Here is a 27,873-nt window from a genome sequence, read left to right on the forward strand (position 1 = left end):
TAAACTAGCTACAAATTACTCAAAATGGAACAAAATTGTCGTTCACCTGCTCTAGATATTAACAGATACCCTAAAAATGTGAAAAGAAAGTATTTATATAAGGCCGAATTTTCTGGATAAAAATACCCCTGACGGAGGTACCACGATCCGCATAAAATGCATCGCGGACCGCGATGAGGCTTTTTGGCTTGACTTTTCATTCTCTGAATCTGGCCACCGCGGGCTGCATAAAATGCATCGCGGCCGCGGTGGCTTCACTGCGTTCCACACAGAATGGACCGCGAACCGCAATGGCATCCAACTCCAAAACTCCCAACTCTCTGAATCCCCTCTCCACGGACCACATAAAATGGGCTGCGACCGCGAAGATGCTACTGCAACCGCGAGAAATCCTCCGCGGACCGCACTGCTTGAAGCCCCCAAAAAGTGCACCTCTCTGAACTTATCCACCGTGCACCACACTAAATGGTTTATGGCCGCGGTGGATCTGTTGCGGCTGCAGTGGATTTTATGCTGCAGCAGTGCCTTGACTTGTTCTTGGTACTTGTGCATGTTTCATTTCTTTTTGAGCTGGTTTTGACTACTTATTATTTTTTTGACCAAACCCTGCAAACAAGTACAACATGTAAGCCTTTGGGACTATTTGTATACATTTTTAATTAAAACTCAAATAAAAAGGAGTGTAAAATAAACTAGAATCCCTAGTTATCAGTACATCCGGAGGTAATGGTAATAGAGGTAGTTGCAACACCAGGAACCGCTTCCCGGCCCAAACCTAACATACAAAGTTGACGTAAGTTTAAGATAAATTTTGACTAGATAGAATTGGAAGTAATGAACTGAATATTCGAATATGTTGTCATATGTAGAAGCAGTAGAAAACCACATACGTCATTCTGGGTGCCCATGCTTGCCCGGCACAGCTGCCGATACATGTAAGCGAGAACATCAGCACCCCTGCTGTACTGGGGTAAAGCATCTAGCAGCTGAAGATGATGTAGAAATTGAAACTCACTAGATTTGTCAAAGTGTTCGGGAACAAGACCCCCTCCCCCCCCCTAAAAAGGAAGGAGCAGCACTAACCTCGTATACCAGTGAATATGTTGATCATCTATCTCGCCGGTGATGTCGGGGTACAATATCTCCAAATGCTGTCTAATAGTTGTCAAACCAATGCGACTGACCCCTGAACATAAAATCTCATCTTGTGGCCTAAAACTAGTGAGCTGCTATAACAAGTCCAAATATTGGCCACGCGACATATATTTCATACCCTGAGGCAGTGCAATGGGCAGTCGAACAGTAGGCATCCCATATAAAACCTCAACATCCTGCAGCGTGATGGTGGCCTCGCCAATGGGCAGGTGAAAAGTGTGCGTCTCCAGTCGCCACCGCTCTATCAAGGCCGTGATCAACAACCAATCGAGTTGCAACCGCCCAATCTCAAAACACTTATTGATGCCCGCATCCCGTAGGCACTGGACTATACAGGGGTGGAAATCTCTGCCCTTCATAAAGTCCCACAAGTCGTCCGCTCTCCTGGCGCGGCGAGTTTGGGCCAATAGCTCTCCCTCCCATATGTAGGCGGACCTATAATCGCCCTATAACACTAATAGTTCATCAGAGACAGGTCTAGGACGCACAGGCGTCACGTCCATGTCGTCTACTATAAATTAAACAATATTAATTGTGTGTTTGTTTTGTAAATAATTAATATGTAATTATTTAATTGGACAAAGTATATAATTATGGGTTCCAGGCTCGATATTTAAGACCCAGTAGCACCAAGCTATCCTGAATTCGTATATGTGTCAATTTTAATTTTTTCATAATTTTGTGTGTTTGTTTTATAAATTAAATAATTAATTTGTAATTAGATAGAGTATATATCTATGGGTTCCAGGCTCGATATTTGAGGCCCAGTAGCACCAAGCTATCATGAATTCTTATGTCTGTCAATTTTAATATTTTTATAATTTTGTGTGTTTGTTTTGTAAATTAAATAATTAATTTTAATTGGACAAAGTATATATCTACGGGTTCCATGCTCGATATTTGAGGCGCAGTAGCACCAAGCTTTCCTAAATTCCTATGTGTGTCAATTTCAATATTTTTATAATTTTGTATGTTTGTTTTGAAAATTAAATAATTAATTTTTAATTGTACATCGTATATATCTATGGGTTCCAGGCTCGATATTTGAGGCCCAGTAGCACCAAACTTTCCTGAATTCTTATGTGTGTCAATTTCAATATTTTTATAGTTTTGTGTGTTTGTTTTGTAAATTAAATAATTTAATTTAATTATTTAATTGGATAGAGTATATACCTATGAGTTTCAGGCTCGATATTTGAGGCCCAGTAGCACCAAGCTATCCTGAATTTTTATGTGTGCCAATTTCAATATTTTTCATAATTTTATGTGTTTGTTTTTTAAATTAAATAATTAATTTTTATAAATTGTAATTGGACAGAATTTGTGTTTGATCTATCAATATAGTAGATACTTAAACTACATGAATTCTACGTTAATAGACTCTACATTTTGCTATTAAAAGGCTTTGTATTTTACTACGCTAAAAAGAAACTAGTATTTAAGCAAATAAATAATCTAAACTAAATAAAAATAATAAATATATTTTAATAACATAACAATCACGAAATTACATATAAAACAGTAATAGAAATTTATGAACATTTTTATTAATAAAAAAATGATTTCTTAACTTTTAAATATTTTTTTAAAACACTAATATCTTAATCCGGATAAAAATAACATACTAGTTTAATCGCAAACAAAACACAAAACAACATGGAAACACATTCAAGACAACTAATATGCATTATTATACGAGTTTCGACATAAACTAAATCGGAATACCTCGATTTATGTTTTAGAAAAGTCGAAAAATTAAAATTTTGAACCTTAAATGAGGAAAACCACAACAATTGAAGGCTTGGGTTGGATGTGAGACCTACAATCTTATCTTTTTGTGTGACGAGTGCGGTTCACTCATTTTTTTTTTGGAGAAAAATAGGGGGTGCTATTTTATATTTTATCACGACCCGGAATTTCCACCCTCGGGAGTCGTGATGGCGCCTACTCGTAGAAGCTAGGCAAGCCACGAACTTAGAAATCTTTAGCTTTTCTGTGTTAATATTTTTTTTATAACTCATTTTAACAAGTGATAAACATTTACATGACAGCGGAATATGAGATTTAACCGGAAGTCTTAAATAAAAATAAAACAAAATGTTTCGAAAGTCAACACATGCCTCTACCCAAAAACTGGTGTCACAATATCCACGGACTACTAGGAGTACTACATACAACAGTTTGAAGGAAAAATAACACTCTTTGTCTCGGATATATGAGATAACAGAACATAATAAAAGATAGAGGAGACGCCGGGCCTGCGGACACCTGCAAGGCTACCTCGATGTCTCGGTGGACTAAAGGCTGGCTCCCCTACTGCTACTGATCAAGTGTCGCTCTGGTATCTGCACAGAGTGCAGAGTGTAGTATCAGCACAATCGACCCCATGTGCGTGTAAGTGTCCAGCCTAACCCCGGCGAGGTAGTGACGAGGCTAGGACCAGACTCCAGATAAACCTGTGCAGTTATATAATATACAACAGAAATATAAACAGGTAATAACAGTTTTAAAGGGAGAGGGGGGACATGCTTCGGGGAAACATGTCAATTCTATCAGAAACTTAATAAAGTATGAAAGAACACTCGATGTCTACAATCAATACAATAACAATACTGTTGCGGCGCGCAACCCGATCCCTTATCATTTAACATTGTTGCGGCGTGCAACCCGATCCACATATATAACTGTTGCAGCGTGCAACCCAAATAATATCTGTTGCGGCATGCAACCCGACCCAATATAATATCTGTTGTGGCGTGCAACCCGATCCACATATATAACTGTTGCGGCGTGCAACCCGATCCAATATAATATCTGTTGCGGCGTGCAACCCGTTCCAAATATACAATCAACAATAATCATAATTAACCGTCCCGGCAAGAGATCAATAATAGACTACACTATCCTGGCAAGGGAACTCCACAGTACAAGTATATACGTCCCGGCAAGGGAGAAACAACCATAACCAAACTTGTTCCAATACTTAACTATCTCAACTATAACTCAACTAGTTTCAACCTCTAACTACCTCAGCTATAACTACACTTGTTACAACACCTAACTACCCAGCTATAATCAAACTTGTTACAACACCTAACATGAAGAATCATCAACCTGAGCGTCTGTAATATCAATTAAGAACACAATGTAAGGGAACTTCAACTCAACAATAGCCCGGCAAGGGGCAACATAATGATCTCTTCTCTTTCTCACTTTTACTTCACAATTCACTTTACAACTCGAGCCAATGCTCTAGAGTTACGATTATCACTTATACTTTTACAATTCGTTATACAACTGGAGTCAACGCTCCTCAATGTTCATAGTCACAATTCTTTCCACAACTTTACACTACAAATAGAAATCTTTACCAAAGCATAAATAATACAACGAGATCATGAAAATCACAATATAAGACTCACGGTCATGCTTGCCACCAACGCATAGATACTCGTCACCATATCTATACGTCGTACTCAACAAGGAACAAATAGCAAGTAGGACACAACTCCTAATCCCCCAAGCTAAGGTTAGACCAAACACTTACCTCGATGTCTCGAACACAACTCAAGCTTCAATTATAGCTTTACCCCTTGATTCCTCTGCCAATTCACTCGTATCTAGCCACAAGTTACTTAATTACATCAATAAATGTTAAATGAATCAATTTGAATGCATAAAAAATGAGTTCTCCAAAGCTTTACCTAAAAAGTCAAAATTGCCCCCGAGCCCACGTGGTCAAAACTCAAGGTTCGAACCTAAACCCGATTACCCATTTCCCCACGAACTCAAATATATAATTTGTTTTAAAATCGGACCTCAAATCGAGGTCCAAATCCCCAATTTTTGAAAAACCTAGGTTCTACCCAAAACACCCAATTTCCTCCATGAAAATCATTGATTTGAAGTTGAAATCATGTTAAAAGATGTTAATGATTGAAGAAAACTAGTTAAAAATGACTTACAATTGATTTAGAGAAGAAAGATGGTTTGAAACATCGCCTCTTATGTTTTTGGGTTTTGAAAAATGAAAAATGACAGAAAATCCCGTCTATTTATACCCCCCTCAGACCCCCTATGCAGACCGCACAAAGTCGACTGCGGCCGCACACCAGGGCCTTGTGCGGACCGGACTAAGTCGACTGCGGCCGCACAGCAGCACCCGTGCGGACCGCACAAAGTCGACCGTGGCCACACAGCCTTAACCGCGCAACGCACAAGGTCGACCGCGGACCGCACGGTGGGGTTCAGAGACCTGCAAATTTCTGGTTTTAAGCCTAAACCATCCCGAAACCTACCCGAAACTCACCCGAGCCCACGAAACTCCAAACCAAGTATACACAAAACCTCAAGAACATCCTACGGACTTATTCGCGTAACAAATCATCAAAATAACATCATGAACATCAAATTAAATCTCAAGATCAATGAAATCTTCTCAAAACCTCTTTAAACATCAACTTTGCAATTTAAGTCCAAATCACGTCATATGACATCCGTTTTTTACCAAATTCCACAGAAATATCTTAAATCATATATAAGACCTGTACCGGGCGCCGGAACCAAAATATGGGCCCGATACCATCATGTTCTAATCAAATTTCTTTAAACAATTTCAGAAAACAATTTTCTTTGAAAATTTATTTCTCGGGCTCGGGACCTTGGAATTCGATTTCGGGAATACGCTCAAGTCCCATATTTTCCTACGGACCCTACGGGATCGTCAAATCACGGGTCCGGGTCCGTTTACCCAAAACGTTGTCCGAAGTCAAATTAGCTCATTCTATAATCAAAATTTATCGTTTTTCACAGATTATCATATTTAAGCTTTCCGGCTATGCACCCGGACTGCGCACGCAAATTGAGGTGACTATGAATAAGGTTTTCAAGGCCTCAAAATACAGAGTTTTATTTTAAAACAAGTGATGACCTAAAAGGTCATCACATTCTCTACCTCTAAAACAACCGTTCGTCCTCGAACGGACAGAAGAATGAAGTACCTGAATCGGGGAAAATGTGGGTATAACGGCTCCGCATATCGGACTCCCAGGTCGATGCCCCAGAAGGCTGACCTCTCCACTGAACATGAACAGAAGGAAAACTCTTCGACCTCAACTGACGAACCTGCCGGTCTAGAATAGCTACCGGCTCCTCCTCATAAGACAAGTCCTTGTCCAACTAGACAGTGCTGAAATCTAAAACGTGGGATAGATCACCGTGATATTTTCGATGCATGGAAATATGAAACACTGGATGCACGCTGATAAGCTCGGCGGCAATGCAAGTCTATAAGCCACCTCTCCCACTCTATCAAGAATCTCAAACGGGCCAATGAACCTAGTGCTAAGCTTGCCCTTCTTCCCAAATCTCATCACGCCCTTCATAAGCGACACTCGAAGCAATACCCGCTCACCTACCTTGAATGCTAAATCTCGAACCTTGCAGTCTGCATAACTCTTTTGCTTGGACTGAGCTATACGAAGTCTATCCTGACCTTGTCCAAAGCCTCCTAAACCAGATCTGTACCCAACAATCGAGCCTCTCCTGGCTCAAACCATCCAACCAGAGATCGACACCGCCTACCATATAAAGCCTCATAAGGAGCCATCTGGATACTCGACTGGTAACTGTTGTTGTAGGCAAACTCTGCTAAAGGCAAAAACTGATCCCACGAGCCTCCAAAGTCAATGACACAAGCTCAGAGCATATCCTCCAAAATCTAAATGGTCCGCTCGGATTGCCCGTACGTCTGAGGATGAAACGTTGTACTCAACTCAACCCGCGTACCCAACCCTCGCTGAACTGCTCTCCAGAAACGTGAGGTAAACTGCGTACGTCGGTCCGAAATGATAGATATAGGCACACCATGAAGTCGAAGAATCTCCCAGATATAGATCTCAGCTAACCTCTCGGATGAATAGGAGACTGCCACAGGAATGAAATGCGCTGACTTGGTCAGCCTATCAACAATGACCCATACTGCGTCGAACTTCCTCCGAGTCTGTGGGAGTCCAACAATGAAATCCATAGTAACCCGCTCCCACTTCCACTCGAGAATCTCAATTCTCTGAAATAGACCACCAGGCCTCTTATGCTCATACTTAACCTGTTGACAGTTCAAACACCGAGCTACATATGCAACAATATCCTTCTTCATTCTCCACCACCAATAATGATGCCGCAAATCCTAATACATCTTTGCGGCGCCCGGATGAATAGAGTACCGGGAGATATGTGCCTCCTCTAAAATCAAATCCCGAAGCCCATCCACATTTGGCACACACACTCGACCCTGCAATCTCAAAACTCCATCATCATCTAGGGTAACCTGCTTGGCACCTCCACGCTGCACCGTGTCTCTAAGGACGCACAAATGGGGATCATCATACTGCCAATCACGAATATGCTCCAATAAAGAAGAACGAGCGACCGCACAAGCTAATACCCGACTAGGCTCAAAAATATCCAACCTCACGAACCGATTGGCAAAGGCCTGAACATCCAAAGCAAGCGGCCTCTCACTGACCGGAATATAAGCAAGGCTGCCCATACTGGCTGACTTCATACCCAAGGCATCGGCCACCACATTGGCCTTTCCCAGGTGATATAAGATAGTGATATCATAATCCTTCAACAACTCCAACCACCTCCTCTGCCTCAAATTCAACTCTTTTTGCTTGAACAAATACTGTAGACTCTTGTGATCTGTGAACACCTCACATGCCACGCCATACAGATAATGCCTCCAAATCTTCAATGCGTGAACTATGGCTGCCAACTCTAAATCATGAACTGGATAGTTCTTCTCATGAATCTTCAACTATCGTGAAGCATAGGCAATGACCTTGCCATCCTGCATCAACACTGCACCAAGCCCAATACGAGAAGCATCACAATAAACTGTATAAGGCCCTGAACCTGTAGGAAAAACCAACACCGGTGTCGTAGTCAGAGCTGTCTTGAGCTTCTAAAAGCTCGCCTCACACTCATCCGACCATCTGAACTGGGTACCCTTCTGGGTCAACCTGGTCATCGGGGTTGCGATAGATGAAAACCCCTCCACGAACCGGCAATAGTAGCCTGCCAATCCCAAGAAACTCCGAATCTCTATAGCTGATGCTGGTCTAGGTCAGTTCTTGACTGCCTCAATTTTCTTCGGATCAACCTGAATACCCTCTGCGGACACAACATGACCCAGGAATGCAACTGAACTCAACCAGAACCCACACTTCGAGAATTTAGCATATAACTGACTATCCCTCATGGTCTGAAGAACCACTCTAAGATGCTGCTCGTGCTCCTCCCGGTTGCGGGAATATATCAAAATATCATCAATAAAGACTATCATGAACAAATTCAAAAAAGGCCTGAACACTCGATTCATCAAATCCATAAAAGCTGTGGGGGCATTTGTCAACCCGAATGACATAACTAAGAACTCATAATGCCCGTACCAAGTGCATAAAACTGTCTTAGGGACATCGGATGCCCTAATCCTCAACTGATGGTAGCCAGATCTCAAGTCAATCTTCGAAAATACCCTGGCACCCTGAAGCTGATCAAACAAATCATCAATCCTCGGCAATGGATAATTATTCTTGATTGTAACCTTGTTCAACTGTCGGTAATCAATACAAATTCTCATCGATTTGTCCTTCTTCTTAACAAACAACACCGGCGCACCCCAAGGTGAAACACTCAGCCTAATGAAACCCTTCTCAAGCAAGTCTTGCAACTGCTCCTTTAACTCTTTTAACTCAGGTGGGGCCATACGATACGGCGGGATAGAAATGGGCTGAGTGCCCGGAGCCAAATCAATGCAAAAGTCAATATCCCTGTCGGATGGCATACCCAGCAGGTTTGAAGGGAAAACATGAAGAAACTCTCGAACAATGGGCACAGAATCAATAGAGAGAACCTCGGCACTAGAATCACGAACATATGCCAAATAGGCCAAACACCCATTTTCGACCATACGTCGAGCCTTCACATAAGAGATAACACTACGGGTGTGAGCACGTGATTTTTGACCTACGAAAACTACTCCTAAAAATTCAAAATAAAATGGTTTTGTGTTGTTTGTGATTTATTTGTATTTTTGTCTGTGCATGTTTATTTTTACTTTAAATTAAGAAAAATACAAAAAATATATGTGTTGCATTTGCATTTACAATTTTAATTAAACAGTAATTTGTTTTACGAAAATGGAAAAATTGAAAAATAACGTACTTCGCATTTTTAGGGTTTAATGTCAAATTGAGTGATTATTTTTGTATCTAAATTTTGTGTGATAATTATTATTAAGGGTTAATTAGTATTTCTAATTTAATTTTGGAATTTTGGTTATTAGGAATCAAAAAAGAAAATAAAAGAAAAAGAAGAAACAAGAGAAAAAGGACTGAGCTGGTGTTAAAAGAAAGGGTCAGGCCCAATGTCACACCCCAACCCTGGCCCAAACCGGCTGGTCTCGAAGACGGCCAAAACGACATCGTTCACTGATGATCAATCTGGGCCGTTGGTATGATTTGATCCAACGGTCCAGGTCACCCCTCCCATAACCCATGTTGAACCATTCCCCATACCTGTTCCTATACCCGCCCCGACTCCGTCACTACTAAACGACCCCGTTTGGCTTAAGTAAATTATTCTGGACCGTTGGTTCCCATCATCCAACGGCCCAGATTAATCAACTTATTTTCAATATATCAAAACACCCCCAAACCCCTTCACCCGCCTCATTTTCATCCTTCGTCTCTTTCAGAGACAAACCAAACGACCCAACCAAAACCCTAGCCGCCCTCGTTCCTTTCGCCTGAAAACCCGGCGGCGCCGACATTGATGGCCGTGAAAATCACACACCCGAACCACCAAACCATCCCCTCTCCGAATCCACGCTCATTGTTCTTCGAATCACCCCCGAGCCCATCGAATCTTAGATCAAAGGAATCGAACCAAACCCTAATCCGTTCAATGGCCACCAAACTCACACCCTGTGATCTCCTGGACCCCCTCACCATGAATCCTTGATTGACTCTTTTCAAATCATCGTGGGGTTGCTCAGATTCCAAATTGAAGTTAGGCAGGCCAGGTTCCATGAATTTTGAGCCACAAAGTGACTTTAGCCATGCTGTTTTCCTTCGAAAACACATGGTTAAAGTCCGTCTCGGCTTGAAAGTGGGAAGAGCCTCGAGTTTTTTTATCGAGTTGTGATTCGGGTAAGTCTTTTACGTCCAGTTTTGATTGTTCACTCTTGCAGTTCTGTTTGTTTACTCTGTCCCTTCCTCTTCTATAAATTGGCATGAATTCCCGTTTGAATTATGGTCAGTAGTCTAAGGTCCAAATCTGGGCCAGTTTGCGAGTTGAATTTGTCAAGAACTGGTCTAATTTGTGTCTGTTTAGTTTGGTTTAAGTTTAGGCTACCAATTACTTTGTCATTGTGATTCCTTAATCAGTGATGTTGGCCTGTACAATAGACCTAATGCTTAGGAAATATTTCATAATTGTTTGAATCTAGACTTGTGCTATTAATCAGGTTTCTTTTCATGACACTTGCTTTGCCTCATCTCTAATTGCAGTCTTATGTTGAGAGTAGTTGGGTTTAGTCAAAACTGTTGTGAATTAAAACTTGTTCTATAGTGTGTGATTCCCTTTGCTTGCAATTCATGCTGTCGATTACCTACCTAGTTGGTCATCAGGAGGTCTACTGGTCTTTCAAATTTGAAGTTTTGTAATCTATCCAGTTGAGTTAGCAGTCAGTTGTTAGGAATTTGATAGTTTGAACTGGTTATAGCTGAAGGGTTTGGTACATAGTGAAAGGGATGGTGTAGGACAGTAATTTCAGGGACTCTAGGAGGGTATTTTAGGATTTAAAAGGTTTGAAATTGGTTTGAGTTGAATGGTCTAATAGTAGGGTACTAAAGTACCATTAAACTAATGAATTGTTTTAAGTGCTAATGGGGAGCAAAACATAATGGTTGGGGAAGATTTAAAGGAAATGGATTAAGAAATAGGAGCTCATACCTATTTAATCTTAAATAAGGAAAGGACAAGGGATAATGGGAGAAAGACATACTCTAGTGGAATTAAAAGGAGATCATGGGCAGAATTAGTTGAGGAATTCTGCCTGAGTGCTTTTGAGAGGGGGCAAGGTCAAGTGTTGGATATAAATCAGGGTCTGGACAAAATTAGAGGGGGGCTTTGAGTCTGGTCTGGCTTTTCTTTTGGGCAGACCTTAGAAGAGAAAAAGCAAATCTGAAAATAGGGAGTTTCTGAGAGTTCTTTGAAGAGGCAGTCTCAGACAGCATTTATAAGCTAAGACATTCAGTTTTTTTAGAGTTCTGGGGAGTTTAAGGACAGAAAACCAGAAAAATATAGGGTTTCATTGCATTCATAGGTGTAAGTTGAATTCTGGACAGTGATTCCCATTACTGCAGTGGTTCAGCAGCCTACTGATTGAGTTTTTTTTGGTTTAATCCAAACTCTATTGAGTCTGTTCGTTTTGATATTTGTTGTTGCTATTGGTTTTGCATCATGCTCTGGGATGTGGTCGAGTTGATTCTGGGTAAAAATTGGTCTTGAACTGTGAGGGTTGTTGTTTGAATTCCTGGCTGTTGTTGTTTGCTCTTCTGTTGCTAACTCCTCCTTCTATTCAATTATATTTCCAGGTACCTTGATGTTTCTAATGCCTTGAAGTATCATTCTATGTATCTGAACGATTATGAAACCAAATGACGAGGCACGGCTATCATATGAATTTGCTTCTGTATTCCATTATTAGTATAGCTTGTAGTTGTAGATTTCAAATACGCATTAGTATCGATTAGAATTTCTGAAACTTGTCTTGTAATTAAACTAGAGAGACTGTGGATTATTGATTATATGACCTTGAATATGTACTGGACTGTAGGAGCTGCTCAGATTTGCTATAGTTGATTTAGTTAACTGTTAATAGCCAACTATTATAGCTTCCACATTTAGGATGCTGGGATCACAAACGGGTACAAAATTAGACATGACTAATTGCGCGAATAATACGGTAGAGTAGCTAATCACCCCAACAAGTTAAGCTTTTCCTTGATTGCCCGTGTCAATTCCTAGCATGAACACTGGCTCTAAATATGATAAACACATGAACTCGAGCTGATAATGTTGGTTAGCATAAGAACTGGGGTAAAAATTAGAATAATTGTTCTTTGAGTTTAGCTAGTTCATTAAACTTGATGGTTTAAAACTTTCAGTGAACAGTTGTGCACATTAAACTGAAGCATTGTTTAATTTTATGGCTGGGTCTCGACAGCCCGTTTGCATAAAGTATGAGCTTCAGGGCCGAAATAAATGGTCAGGCCTGGGTCTGACATGCATATCCGTTTGGGGCCTGGAACCATGTCTGCGATTCGTCCAGTTTTGTGCTGGGCTTGGATTATGATTCATTCATGTAGACTGTTTGGAATTTGCAGATCTAGATGTAGTATGTCTTAAAAGATAATAATTAGTTAGGCAAGTAAAAAATAGGAAAATCACCATAGCTTTTAGGTTTGCTTTTTTGAATAATAAAAATGAGACGAGCCTCGCCAAAATAGACAAATAAACTACGGTGCCCTCATTAAGTGTATATATAAATACTTAGATTTCGAGATGGACCGTTTAGCGAATTTAACGGTTTTTCCAAAGTAATAACACACTAGTCTCTTTAGGCGCGTATTTTAATAGTCTTACTTCCCTAAACTCGGGTGCGCATTTATGTGACCCAAATCCAAATCTCAACGAAGTCGAAATGTGTCGCTAATCATGGGTACATTGATTTTGACGTGGTTCGAGATGCATTTCCACGACGTTGCAAATTTTTTTTAAAAAAAATAATGAATAAGACGAGCCTCGACAAACAAAATACACAAGTTGAGGGGCCCTCTATACGTGTTGATGAAATTACTTAGACTTCGGGATGGGCCGTTTAGCAAAATTTCACGGCCTTACCCAAAATAATGATACGCTAGTCGCTTTAGGCGCGCCTTTAATAATCTACTTTCTTAAACTCGGGTGCACATTTATGTGACCCAAATCCAAATCTCAACGGAGTCGAAATGCGTCGATAACCACGGGTACATTGATGTGACGTGGTTCGAGATACGTTCTCACAACGTTGCAATTCTCTGTTAAAATAATAATAATAATAATAATAATAATAATAATAATAATAATAATAATAATAATAATAATAATAATAATAATAATAATAATAATAATAAAATCGGTAAAGATTTAAAACTTGCATATAAGCTCATAATTGTTAAAATCAGATAAATAAGCCGAATGTGACAGTTGAGCGACCGTGCTAGAACCACGGAACTCGGAAATGCCTAACACCTTCTCCCGGGTTAACAGAATTCCTTATTCGGATTTCTGGTTCGCGGATTATAATACAAAGTCATTTTTTTCCTCGATTCGGGATTAAACTGGTGACTCGGGACACCCTAAATATCCCAAGTGGCGACTCTGAAATAAATAAATAAATCTCGTTTCGATTGTCCTTTAATTGGAAAAACTCCCTTTGCTCCCCTGCTAGCGCGGGTAAAAAGGAGGTGTGACAGCTCTGGCGACTCTGCTGGGGACCGAACCCAGAATCTCTGTTTCAGGGTTCAGAATTCGAGCTTAGAATAATTGTTGTATTTGGCTTTATTTATTATCTGATTTTATTCACATGTTTGGGCCTAATGTGCTAAATGATGCTTTTACCGCTTTGATATTATCTGAACTATATATAAACTGTGCCGAAACCCTTCTCTTCTTACCTCCGGGGATGTGCTTACTGGTTGAGACTCCTTATTCTGTTAGTGTCATACCCTGAAATAAGAAAGAGGCCGGACAAGTTACAAAACTAGACGATCTCGTGGGTCCCCGGTACGTTGCCCCCTCCTCGACTCGAGTTGTCCACTCGGGTACACAGTATATAACAAATACCTAGGCTTTGAACCTAGAATAACGTGATTTCATGTCGGATCCCTAATAGGAACGTTTGTTTGCATCACGTGCATTTGACTTTGAAGGCTCGACACAGGGGTTGGGTCTGTCTAGGACAGGTGTACCAAAAATGAAAAAGACCATCCTGATGCATCTTACTTGCTACTTGTGCATTTATTTGCTTCGGACTTGCATGATGACCGACTTTTGAATATTTTGAGGAAAGAGAAATAACAGTATGAGGGTTAAAGAGAGTTAATCGCCTGTTTTGAAAAAACCAATGTCCAAATAGTGTCGAAACTCTGCCGAATTTTTGAGAAAAAAAAAAGAAAAAGAAAAAAAATATAGTTTTATTTGCCGATGAGTCTGGTTTTCAAAAGAAGTTTGTTTTATCGTCCCGAACTATGCCGGTTTGATTCTCACAGGGTGCGGGATACGTAGGCAACCCTCATCGGGTCTAACCTCCCTTTTACAAAAATGTCAAAATTTTTGTCATAAATAAGTTGGGTGGCGCCATTCTTGCTTAAAATAAGTCGAATGTCCCCAAAAGGGCACCGGAAGGCTGTTTTCGCAAGAACAGCCACCCTGAGTCATTTTTAAAATGGTTTGCGGGCACAGCCTTAAAATCTTCCTCCCGGAAGCGCTGAAAGGCCATGTTTTCAACCGGGGCTTTTATTTCAATTTGAAAAAAAAGAGTCAATAATAAATCGAGTAATGCCGTTTTTGGCAAAAATAGCTGAATGTTCCCGAAAGGGACGCCGGAAGGCTGACTTTGCATAAACGGCCACTTTTAGGAATTTTTGGATTTTTGACCGGTTGACTCACCCAGCTTTAAAATCTTCGTTCCCGAAGTGCTGAAAAGCCGTGTTCGGAACCAGATCTTCCTTTTAATCTGTGAAAAATTAAAAATAGTCAATTTGTTGAGTCAAATGAATTTTATTTCTTAATCACCTTAATAAATGTGCAGGATGAGCACGATGCAAAATGAACCTTTTTCAATAATGACTAAAATCCCTTTCGAGTTGCGGCTATGGTGGGATGATTTAGGTGGTAAGGGGCAAGATGAGGTCAAGAAATATCTAAAAGGTCTTACGGGTTTATTGGAAATCCAGCCTCGGGGGGATATCATAAGAGCTTTGGTCACCTGCTGGGACCCGACACACAATGTCTTCCACTTCCCCGATTTTGAACTCACCCCGACTTTGGAGGAAATAGCCGGGTACATCGGAAATGCTGAAGTTCTGATAAGGCAGAAATACCTGATTGCTACAAGAGCTGTCACCGCGCATCAGTTTTTAGATTCATTAAAGATACCCAGGACGGTCCATAACCCAGATTTGGCCGTGGGTTTTTGTAATCCGTGCTTCATATACGACAGATACGGTCATGTCGGAGGATTCAACAATCTGGGTAACAAGTTATGCAGCAAAAGTAACCATCAGAAATGGGATGAGCATAGACGAGTGGCTTTTATGATAACCTTTTTGGGCCTTTTAGTGTTTCCAAGGAAAGACGGAAACATTGATTTGAAAATAGTCGGGGTCGTCAGTACCTTGCTCACTCAAGATGAAAGCACTCTTGCACCTATGATAGTATCTGATATCTTCCGAGCTCTCACAACCTGCAAAGCCAGAGAGAACTTTTTTGAGGGGTGTAACTTGTTGCTACAAATATGGATGACTGAGCATCTCTGCCACCGTTCCCAGCTCTTGAGTTATGGTTCCTCGAAGAAAACTTGCATAGAAGAGTTCTACACAAGAATCAAGGGGGTTAGTATACCCGAGGGAGTTACAGCATGGACATCATTCTTTCGGACCCTCACCGCCAGCCAAATACAGTGGACGCTAGGACGGCTGCCCGTTGATGAGGTCATATATATGCCGGCAGCTAGGACCCACTTTCTATTGATGGGGCTCAAGAGCATTCAGCCCTACGCGCCATATCAGGTTTTGAGACAACTCGGGAGATGCCAAACAGTGCCACAGGAGGAAGATCTTAGTGCTCAAGTAATTGAGATTAGCCCTAACGGACAGTTTCCTAAAGCAAGAGTCCGTCAGATCTGGAGTGAATGCCAATATTTAAAAGCAGATACTTGCGTGCAGGATCAAACCAAAGGCAAAGTGGCACCAGGATACCTTGCTTGGTACAAGAGAGAACTTGAGCATGAAAGGCCGGCTAAAAGACCCCATCTCCAGGAGTTCGTCAAGGCATCACAAGAACAGTGGGATTGGTTGGCTAAAGAACACGAGTACAGGATGACAATAGGCAAGTTGGAGAAGCAAGTTATGCATTTGAAATTTGAGAAAGATTTGCATATCGCTGCAGATGAGGGAGAAAGGAGAAAACTAGGTTAGGAAAACGAGGTCCTCAAAACTCAAATCCAGGAAATGAAAATAGCTGCCAGAAGCCAGGAGAGAAGCCAGGTTGATAAAAGGCTCATAAACGGTCTAAATAAGAAAGTCCTCGAGTATCAAGAAGACCTGGAAAAATCTAAAGCTGGTCTAGCGAGAATCCAGGCGAAATGGATAAAGAAGACAGAAGAGCAAGTACAGTTCATGCAACAAATGAAGAGGGACTACGAAGAGTGGATCTTCAGACAAGCCCGAGATACCAGAACAGATAAGAAGCGCTACTATGATCTGGTGGCACGAATGAAGAAACAGATGAATGAGTTTCAGGATCATCTCTTTTACAACGCTTAAGTGCTGGAGACGCGGAATCAACAAATAGAGCGATTGCTTATGGAAAGGGACAAAATCAAGGGAAGAATCGACGATATCGGGCACTACATCACCATAAAGTGCCTAGCTTGTGAGGATATGTTCCGTACCACCTTCTTTGCTTCAATAATGATTTATGTCCACCAGATCAGGGAAGATTTGAAAGATCAGCAAAGGGGACTTGCACCAAAGCCCACGGCGAGGCCGAACGACGCCCCGCGGGCGCCAAAATTCAAAACTTTGAGACATTCATAGTTTGAGTCTGTATTTTCCTTGTCTTCGGAGTCTATTGTCCGTTGGAGTTTGTATTTCCCTTTTTGCATAAAGTCTGTAGTCTGTATCAAGCCTGTCAGTTTCCTTTCAAAAATGTTTTGCCTTGTAATAAAACGTTTTGTTGATGAAGATTGAAAAATCCAAAAATGGTGTCTTTATTTTTCGCACTCGTGACAGAACTACGCACGGTCTGATTCATGCGGGGACATGATACGTAGGCAATCTCTATAGGATTCGACCACCTCTATAAAAAATAAAAAAAGGGAAAAATGAAAAAATAAATAAAGAATGAAGCTTAAAAAAGGGGCACAATTATGAGAGGCCGGAATGACGCACGCAACCGAAGCAAATACATGATAGAAATGGTTAATTTCCTAGGTGCATTGCATCCCAACGTGTAATTGCATATGTGTTAAACTCTAAAAACTAACAAGTTTGTTGATTTCCAGAGAATTCAAGCAGTTAGTTTATTTAGAGGATACTGACACATTACCATTACCAAACCAGATCAAAGGGACCAGTACCAGAAATCATGTCTAGCCCAGATGTCGACACTAGCGTTGAGGTAGAGGAGTTGGACATCTATAAAATGAAAGAGGAGATGCTCAAGCTTAAGCAACAGATGGCCAAATGTACCAGGCCTGGTCCAAAGGGCAATCACCGCCAGCTTACCCAGCCAACCCGGCTTTTACCCCACCATTAGCTCAGTCTTAGGATCATCCCACCACCGATCCAGGTTTTCCCATTTATCAACACTACCATGGCACTACTTCTCATACGCCACAAGCTCCACTGCCAAAATCAATTCCATACCCTCCTCCACCAACTACCCATGTCTTTGTGGCATCTCCATCAACTGCACTCCATAAATCCCCGAATGAACCTGTATTCTAAGCGCAGGACAACCAGTATTTTGCCCCGGAGCTTACCTTCAAAGCGCCTGAAGCCTATTCACATGATCCACATTCTGACCTACCAGGAAAGCAGAAAAACCGGCCAGAAATCCTGAACAGGAAGAGATGTTCAGAAAAATGAAAAGCATAGAGCAATCCTTCAGGGATATGAGAGGGCTAGGAGGTCAGGTAAGCGTGGCTTACAAAGATCTGTGTTTATTCCCGAATGTACAACTACTGACAGGGTTCAAAATACCCAAGTTCAACTTGTACAACGGACACGGTGATCCGGTGGCTCATTTGAGAGGTTTTTATAGCAAGATGAGGGGAGCGGGCGGAAGAGATGAATTACTCATGGCATATTTCAGCCAAAGCTTAAGTGGATCGGCGTTAGAATGGTACACCAGACAAGATCATAGAAGGTGGTACACATGGGACGATTTGGCCTAAGCATTCACTTGTCACTTTCAATATAATCTTGAGATCATTCCAGACCGACTATCCCTGACCAAACTGGAAAAGAAGTAGAGTGAAAGCTGTAGAGAATATGGTTTCCGGTGGAGGGAGCAAGCAGCAAGGGTAGATCTCCAAATGAAAGAAAATGAGATGGTCGATTACTTTTTGCAGGCTCTGGAGCCAACTTACTTTGGTCATTTGGTGTCCGCAATTGGCAAGTCTTTTAATAAGGTTGTAAAAATGGGAGGCATGGTCGAGGAGGGGCTTAAGTCCAACAAAATCATGAGCTATTCAGCGATCAAGGCAACCACTCAGGCCATCCAAAGCGGCACTGGGGGTGTACTTGGGAAGAAGAAGAAAGAAGATGTCACGACTGTTGAGTCCGGAGCCTAGTTCGGATCTAGAGGTCCGTCACCCTACTATAGCCAATCACGACCCTACCACCAAAATTACCCCCATACTCCATATAGCTCTCCACAACATTACTATCCACCGCCAGATCCCCATTTTTCCGTCCATCATGCACAAACCTATACCCAAACTCCGGCACACGCGTCATAGCGTGCCCCGGTTCCACAAAATCCATACCCAGCTCCACAAAACATATATCCACCCCCAAGGGCCTACAGAAATCCCCCCGGAACAGGTTTCCGACCAAACCCAGCCCTCAAGAATGAGAGGTCAGAAAAGCAAAAGACTTTCACTCCACTGGGGGAGTCATATACCAGTCTTTTCCACAGATTGAGGCAGTTGGGCATGCTGAATCCCATTGAGCCTAAAATGCCAAATCCTCCTCCTACAAATCTTGACCATTCGGTGAGTTATGAGTACTGTTTAGGGGCCCCAGGGCACGATATAGAGAAATGTTGGAAGCTGAAAATAGCTGTGCAAGAGCTTATCGATACTCATCGGATCGAGGTTCAAGCACCAGAAGCACCAAATATTAATCAGAATCCACTGTCAGCTCACCATGAGACACACATGATTGAGTTGATACACAAAGAGGGGGAGCCCAGGAAGCCCTCACAGACGGTAATGATGATCCGTTCCAGCGAAACAAGCTCAAAGGAAAAAGTAACCAGTGGGAAATCAGTGGTCCAGTTGAGAGGGGTAGATGATGAGCCAGCTGTGGTAGGCGAGAGAGGATCGTCGAGCCTTGTTGCAGTGAAACTCGAGAAAGCTAAAGTGGTAGTGCCAGGGGTTGCAAGTAAACCTGTTGTGGTCGTGAAGGGTGCTCGCACAGAGCCTGTTATTATAAAACCGGTAACTCAACTTCCAGTGATCAACAGAAAGGCTGTTCCTTGGAATTATGAACGGGTGATGGTGATTTACAAAGGGAAAGAAGTCAAAGGAGAAGTGTGTGAAGCCCAAGGTCTAACTCGTTCGGGAAGGTGTTTTGCTCCCGTAGAGTTAAGAAGGGCCCATCCAGTAGCAACAAAGAATCCAGTTACCGAGGAAGAGGCGAAAGAATTTTTAAAGAAAATGAAGGCGCAAGATTACTCCATTGTGGAGCAGTTAAGGAAGACCCCTGCACAGATCTCATTGTTATCCTTGTTGATCCATTCAGATGAGCACCGCCGGGTATTGATGAAAATTCTGAGCGAAGCCCATGTTCCGGATAAGATCTTTGTGAACCATCTGGAGAAAATAGCAAACAAGATTTTTGAGGTCAACAAGGTCACTTTTTCAGACGATGAGTTGCCCGTGGAGGGTACAGAACATAATAGAGCCCTCTATTTGACTGTGAAGTGTGAAGACTCGGTAGTCACTCGAGTACTGATTGATAATGGGTCCAGTGCCAATATCTGTCCTTTGACCACCTTGAACAAACTGAAGGTCGATGGTGACAGAATTCACAAGAACAACATCTATGTTCGAGGGTTTGATGGTGGTGGTACAGACACAGTGGGTGACATCATACTTGAATTAACAATTGGTCTGGTCGAGTTCACCATGGAGTTTCAAGTGTTAGACGTGGCAGTGTCATATAATCTTCTGTTGGGGAGACCCTGGATCCACGCCGCCAAAGCTTTGCCTTGTACACTACATCAGATGGTCAAATTCGAATGGGATAGGCAAGAGATTGTAGTACATGGGGAAGACAATACAAGCGCCGTAAGTGATGTCATCGTACCCTTCATAGAGACTGACGATGACAAGGGGTTGTGGGTTTACCAGGTTTTCGATACGGTTTCAGTGGACAAAGTTCCCGAGGGTGAAAGAATCCCACTTCCCAAAATAGCAGCTGCAACTGTCATGGTAGCCTCGGAGATGTTGAAAAACAGGTTTATGCCAGGCAAATGTTTAGGGGCTGATCTTCAGGGTATTGTTCAACCGGTTTCTTTGCCCAAAACTCTGGATACCTTTGGGCTGGGGTTCAAGCCTACAGTGGCGGATGTGAGATGGGACCGCAAGTTGAAAAAAAGAGTCTGGGTCCTTCCTAAGCCAATCCCGCGCCTGTCCAAATCTTTTGTCAGGCCGAGCATCAAAAAGCAATTGTTGTCCAAGGTTACAGGGCCATTGATTGGTGCAGATGGAGACTTAAATGAGGGCTTTGAAAGATTGTTCACCGAAATCAACATGGTAGAAGTTGGGGAAGGGTCCGGCAAGGCGGATGTACAGTTTGTGGGGCCAAAGGCAAAAATCAACAATTGGATGGCTACTCCTTTTCCCATTCGGAGGGAGTCTTGGTAGTTGGCTCTGATTTTCCTTCCTGTTTTCTGGATTATTCCAGGGTTGTAGTCCAGATTCCTTTTATTTTGTTGTGTTCATCAAAGTGTGAAACCTTGTTATCCCGTAATTCAATAAAATAAAAAAGTTTCTTCTTCATTCCTTATTTTATTTTAATTTTGTTTTCTTCTTTTCTTTTTCTGTACAGTTCTCTTTATACTGATCTTAATGACATGGCGTGCATAAGGAATCCTCAGCCCAGTCTTAAAAATCAATCTGATTCCGAAATGATAGTTCAAGAAGTAGATTGCGATTACGAATCAGAATATGATGATGATGATGAAGCCTTTGAAGAGATTGGTAAAGCGTTAATTCACTTCGAAGGAAAACCCAAACCCAATTTGAATGACACAGAAGCCGTCAATTTAGGTGACACAGACAATGTCCGAGAGACTAAGATAAGTGTCCACCTCGAGCCAAAAATCTGGGAGGAGTTAATCAAAGCGCTCATTGAGTACAAAGATGTTTTTGCGTGGTCATATGATGACATGCCAGGTTTAACCACTAATTTAGTGGTCCACAGATTTCCCACTGATCCAGCGTTCCCACCCGTCAAGCAAAAGTTGAGGAAATTCAAAACTAAGATGAGTGTGAAGATTAAAGAAGAAGTTACCAAGCAGTTGGAGGCAAAGGTTATTCGGGTCAATCGATATCCTGTCTGGTTGGCTAATGTTGTGCTTGTGCCGAAAAAGGATGGCAAGATCAGAGTATGTGTCGATTACCGCAATCTCAACAAAGCAAGTCCGAAGGATAACTTCCCACTACCCAATATACATATTCTGATTGACAATTATGCCAAGCGCGAGATTGGATCTTTTGTGGATTGATATGCTGGGTATCATCAGATTCTAATGGATGAAGAAGATACAGAAAAGACGGCATTCATCACGCCTTGGGGAACTTATTGCTACCGGGTAATGCCATTTGGTTTGAAGAATGCTGGGGCAACTTATATGAGGGCAATGACTATTATGTTTCATGATATGATACACAAGGAGATTGAGGTATACGTAGATGATGTGATCATAAAATCAAAGCATCAGGCCGACCACGTCAAGGATTTGAGGAAATTCTTCCATAGGCTTCGCAGGTACAACCTCAAGCTTAACCTCGCCAAGTGTGCCTTTGGTGTTCCATTCGGAAAGCTGTTAGGATTCATAGTCAGCTGGTGAGGCATCGAGTTGGACCCATCAAAGATCAAAGACATACAAGATTTGCCCCCTCCGAGGAACAAGACTGAAGTGATGAGTCTGTTAGGAAGGCTGAACTACATCAGTAGGTTTATTGCTCAGCTCACGACAACTTGTGAGCCTATTTTCAAGTTGTTGAGGAAGGACGCTGCGATCAGGTGGACTGATGAGTGTCAAGAAGCGTTTGACAAGATAAAAGGTTACTTGACAAACCCACCTGTGTTGGTTCCCCCAGACCCAGGGAGACCTTTGATTCTTTACTTGACAATCTTGGAAAATTCATTTGGTTGTGTATTGGGGCAGCATGACGTCACCGGCAGGAAGGAGCAAGCCATCTATTATCTTAGCAAGAAGTTCACGGCTTATGAGGTTAAGTATACTCACCTGGAAAGGACATGTTGTGACCTAACTTGGGTAGAACAGAAGTTGAAACATTATTTGTCATCCTACACTACCTACCTCATTTCGCGTTTGGATCCGTTGAAGTATATCTTTCAAAAGCCTATGCCGACAGGAAGACTTGCAAAATGGCAGATTTTGCTCACAGAGTTTGACATAATCTATGTGACTCGGACTACGACGAAATCCCAAGCATTGGCCGAACATTTGGCCGAGAACCTGGTCGATGAAGAGTATGAGCCACTGAGGCCTTATTTTCCTGATGAAGAGGTGATGCATATTGATGAACTAGAACAGGACGAAAAACCAAGCTGGAAACTTTTCTTTGATGGGGCTGCTAACATGAAAGGAGTCGGAATAGGAGCTGTGCTTATTTCTGAAACAGGGCATCACTATCCTGTTACGGCTCAGCTTCGTTTTTATTGTACCAACAATATGGCTGAGTACGAAGCATGTATTTTGGGTTTAAGGTTAGTTGCAGACATGGATGTCTAGGAAGTCTTGGTCTTGGGAGACTTGGACCTTCTGGTACATCAAATTCAAGGAGAATGGGAAACGCGAGATCTGAAGCTCGTACTATACCGACAATGCTTACATGATCTTTGCCAACGGTTTAGATCAGTGGAGTTCAGGCATATTCCAAGGGTCCATAATGAGGTCGCCGATGCTTTGGCTACCCTAGCATCAATGCTGCACCATCCGGACAAAGCTTATGTCGATCCTTTTCATATTCAAGTCCGAGATCAGCATGCTTATTGTAACATAGTTGAAGAAGAACTGGATGGCGAACCATGGTTCCACGATATCAAGGAATACATCAGAATGGGGATATACCCAGTGCAAGCCACGGGGGATCAAAAGAGGACAATTCGACGGTCGGCAAGTGGATTTTTCTTGAGTGAAGGAGTTCTGTATAAAAGAACACCAGACCTGGGATTGTTAAGATGCATAGATGCTAAACAGGCTATGGCTGTCATGTCCTAAGTACATTCAGGAGTCTGCGGACCACATATGAGCGGATATGTGCTGGCGAAGAAAATTCTCCGAGAAGGTTATTATTGGCTCACCATGAAGCGAGATTGTATTGGTTTTGTGCGCAAATGTCATCAGTGCTAGATACACGGAAATTTGATTCATTCTCCATCATCGGAATTGCACACAATGTCAGCACCATGGCCCTTCGTCGCTTGGGGCATGGATATCATTGGACCAATTGAGCCGGCAATATCCAACGGGCATAGGTTCATTCTGGTAGCCATTGATTATTTCACCAAATGGGTTGAGGCCAAAACTTTCAAGTCTGTGACCAAGAAAGCGGTGGTTGATTTTGTTCACTCACATATCATCTGTCGATTTGGAATCCCGAAGGTGATCATCACGGATAACGGTGCTAATCTTAACAGCAATTTGATGAAAGAGGTATGTCAACAATTTAAGATTACACACCGCAATTCCACCCCATATCGTCCCAAGGCGAATGGAGCAGTTGAGGCAGCCAACAAAAACATAAAGAAGATACTTCGGAAAATGGTAGAAGGTTCAAGGCAATGGCACGAAAAATTACCATTTGTATTGCTGGGTTATCGCACTACTGTCCGTACTTCAGTAGGGGAAACTCCTTATTTGTTGATATATGGAACTGAAGCCGTAATACCTGCAGAAGTTGAAATCCCGTCCCTTCGGATTGTCGCTGAAGTTGAGATTGATGATGATGAATGGGTCAAAACTCATCTGGAGCAGTTGAATTTGATTGATGAAAAAAGATTGGTAGTTGTGTGTCATGGCCAGTTATATCAAAAGAGAATGGCAAGAGCATACAACAAAAAAGTGCGTCCCCGGAAGTTTGAAGTGGGCCAGCAAGTACTGAAACGCATCCTTCCACATCAGGCTGAGGCAAAAGGCAAGTTCGCCCCGAATTGGCAAGGGTCATTCATGTAACCAGAGTGTTGTCCAATGGTGCTTTATGTTTAACAGATGTCGAAGGAAAATGCATCGACATGGCTATCAACTCTGACGCAGTTAAGAGATATTATGTATGATTTCTTTTAATTGTAATTGTTGTTTGTTTGCATTTGGCATGGTATCGGAGAATGAAATGACGGAGGCAATTTGTTCTTCCATCCAGACACTTCAACCTTTGGTTCCCCTCTTGAGCCTTATTTATTCTTTCATACCCCTCTTTTGGAATCAGTAATGAAAATGAAAAAAGGGAGAAAAGAAAAATAATGATAATAAAGACAAAAGAAAAGTCACAATAAAAACAAAGGAATTGGGAACTACGTTTGACCTGATTCCTCAAAAGGATACGTAGGCGCCTCACGGCTCGGTCATAGTGTAATAAGAATCAAAAATCCCCAAGCAAGAAAAACTGGGGCAGAAGTGGTGTTTATAATTTTTGGGAAAAAAAAGTTGATTCCAAGAGTTGTAAGGTTTTACCCATCAAAATTATTTTAAATTTTTCTTTAGCCATACACCAGAAACCCATATTGATGTCCAAAAGACCTCTCGATCAGTATCCGAGAAGTGTCAAGTCGGGCAAATGGAAGTCTGGAGTAACACTCTGGTCCCCAGCAGAAAAAAATGAAATGAGAGAATCCCCAGCAGAAAGGAAATGAAATGAGAGAATCTTATCAGCAACATCCCAATCCCCAGCTGAAAAGAAATAAAATGAGAGTCTTATCGGTGAAAACCTTCACAGGCACCATAAGGCGACGGAAGTTGAGAGAAATAAAATGAGAGTCTTATTGGTGAAAACCTTCACAGGCACCATAGGGCGACGGGAGTTGAGAGAAACGAGAGAGTCTTATTAGTGAAAACCCCTCAAAGGGCACTATAAGGCGACAAGGAAATGAAAGTGGGCAAACGAGGTAAGGTTTATAGAAATGATCCGTCGAGGCATCAAGTAGAACAAAGATGTTGATTAGCCAAAAGAATTGGGTTGCGGGACCTTTTGAAATGCAAAGTAAGACCATCAGAAAGATTGAGTGATACAATAGACTGGGTTGATTAAGCCGAAATGCACGACATGATCATTGAGATCGGTTACACCATTCAGATAAGTCCTTTTCCTTTTTTCTCTTCAAACAATTCTTTAGGAAGATTTTTCTTTTTATCTTTTGAAGTCATCATCTTTCATTTCTTTTGGTTAAAGATATTTATGGAAGTTTGTTTTTAAGAAGGATTTTCAAAGCCAACTACCAGTCGCCAACATGGGATAAGGTAAATGGGGATAAGATAGGGCGAAGATAATGTGACGGGACAAGAAAGACGTCATTATAAGACCAAATGACGGATTGTTCTAAGATGTCATGGAAAGTATGGAGTGAAAGTGAAAAACAACGATCGAGAAGTGGGTTGATACAGAAGCATCAAGAAGGTCGAAAGTTATCGGCCAAGTTTCAAGATGGTCGAACCACGCAGAGCATGGAAAAGGGAAAAAGGGAAAACCATCCCCAGCAGGAACGTCCCCCACGTTTTAAACTAACAAATTTTCTTTGATTTGAAGCAGGGACAGGAAATGTTATTGATGACGGAAAGACATGCCACAAGAAGGATTGTCAAACTGGGGCGGAAAATTTTCTCTCATTTCGAAAATTTATGGAAGTCTAACACAAGTTTTGAGGGAAGCGGTATCCCCAGCAGTTTTCGGGAGAAGGCAAAACAAGTTTTAAAGAAAGCAATGTCTGGGGGAAGATAACACAAGTCTTAAGGGAAGTAGTTTCAGAGGAAGGAAAACACCAGCTTTAAGGGAAGTAGTCTTTGAAGGAAGAGAATAACATATTTTTGAATGAAACACCGGTGTTATCCCCAGCAGTTTTCAGAGGAATGAAACACCAGTTTTGAGGGAAACAGTTCTGAAAGAAGATAATTCAAGTTAGAAGGAAAATGGTCCAGGGGGCAGGAAGGAACAACGGCAATAGAACGCATTTTAAGAAGTAGTTGAAGTCAGGAGCCCGCCTGGAGAATGGAGGTGTAATATTTTAAGAAGTCGTCGAAGTCAGGAGCCCGCCTGGAGAATGGAGGTGTTATATTAGCGGAAGTTAGGAGCCCTCCTGGAGAATGGAGGTGTTATATTTTAAGTTGTTGTTGAAGTCAGGAGCCCGCCTGGAGAATGGAGGTGTTATATTTTTAAGAAGTAGTTGAAGTCAGGAGCCTACCTGGAGAATGGAGGTGTTATATTCTTAAGAAGTAGTTGAAGTCAGGAGCCCGCCTGGAGAATGGAGGTGTTATATTTTTAAGTCGTAGTGGAAGTCAGGAGCCCACCCGGAGAGCGGAGGGTTACAAAAAAAAAATCCCCAGCAGAAAGCAGAAGGAAGACCACAAGTCGAGCCAGAAGTAAAGAAACAGCGGAGGAAACACAAATCAACAAGACAACAAGGCAACAAGAGAGGCAAGATCAAGTTGAAGATAAGGAGTTTGTAATTCATAGTTTAGTCTAGCTTCTTGTTTTCTTATCGCATAGTGTAATAAGGAGGTCGGTAAGCAGTAGCAGCAGCATGCAACAGCAGTAACAGCAAAATCCTAGTCCCATGGTAGTCCCAGCTACCAAAACTTCCCGAACTACATTGACCTGATTCCCTTTTAGCCAGGGATATGTAGGAAACCTTTGAAGCAGAGGTTCGGTCAAATCTTTCAAAAATGCTTCACACGGAGTAGATGAGCGGGCAAAAATCGCTCGTATTCGCTCACTTTATCTTTGCACGAAAACTCTTCGTGTTTCCGAACAAAGAGGGGCAGCTGTGAGTACGTGATTTTTGCCCTACGAAAACTACTCCCAAAAATTCAAAATAAAATGGTTTTGTGTTGTTTGTGATTTATTTGTATTTTTGTCTGTACATGTTTATTTTTACATTAAATTAAGAAAAATACAAAAAATTATATGTGTTGCATTTGCATTTACAATTTTAATTAAACAGTAATTTGTTTTACGAAAATGGAAAAATCGAAAAATAACGTACTTCACATTTTTAGGGTTTAATGTCAAATTGAGTGATTATTTTTGTATCTAAATTTTGCGTGATAATTATTATTAAGGGTTAATTAGTATTTTCTAAGTTAATTTTGGAATTTTGGTAATTAGGAATCAAAAAAGAAAATAAA

This window comes from Nicotiana tabacum, chromosome 6 (genome assembly GCF_000715075.1).
Source record: "Nicotiana tabacum cultivar K326 chromosome 6, ASM71507v2, whole genome shotgun sequence".
Classification (NCBI taxonomy): domain Eukaryota; kingdom Viridiplantae; phylum Streptophyta; class Magnoliopsida; order Solanales; family Solanaceae; genus Nicotiana; species Nicotiana tabacum.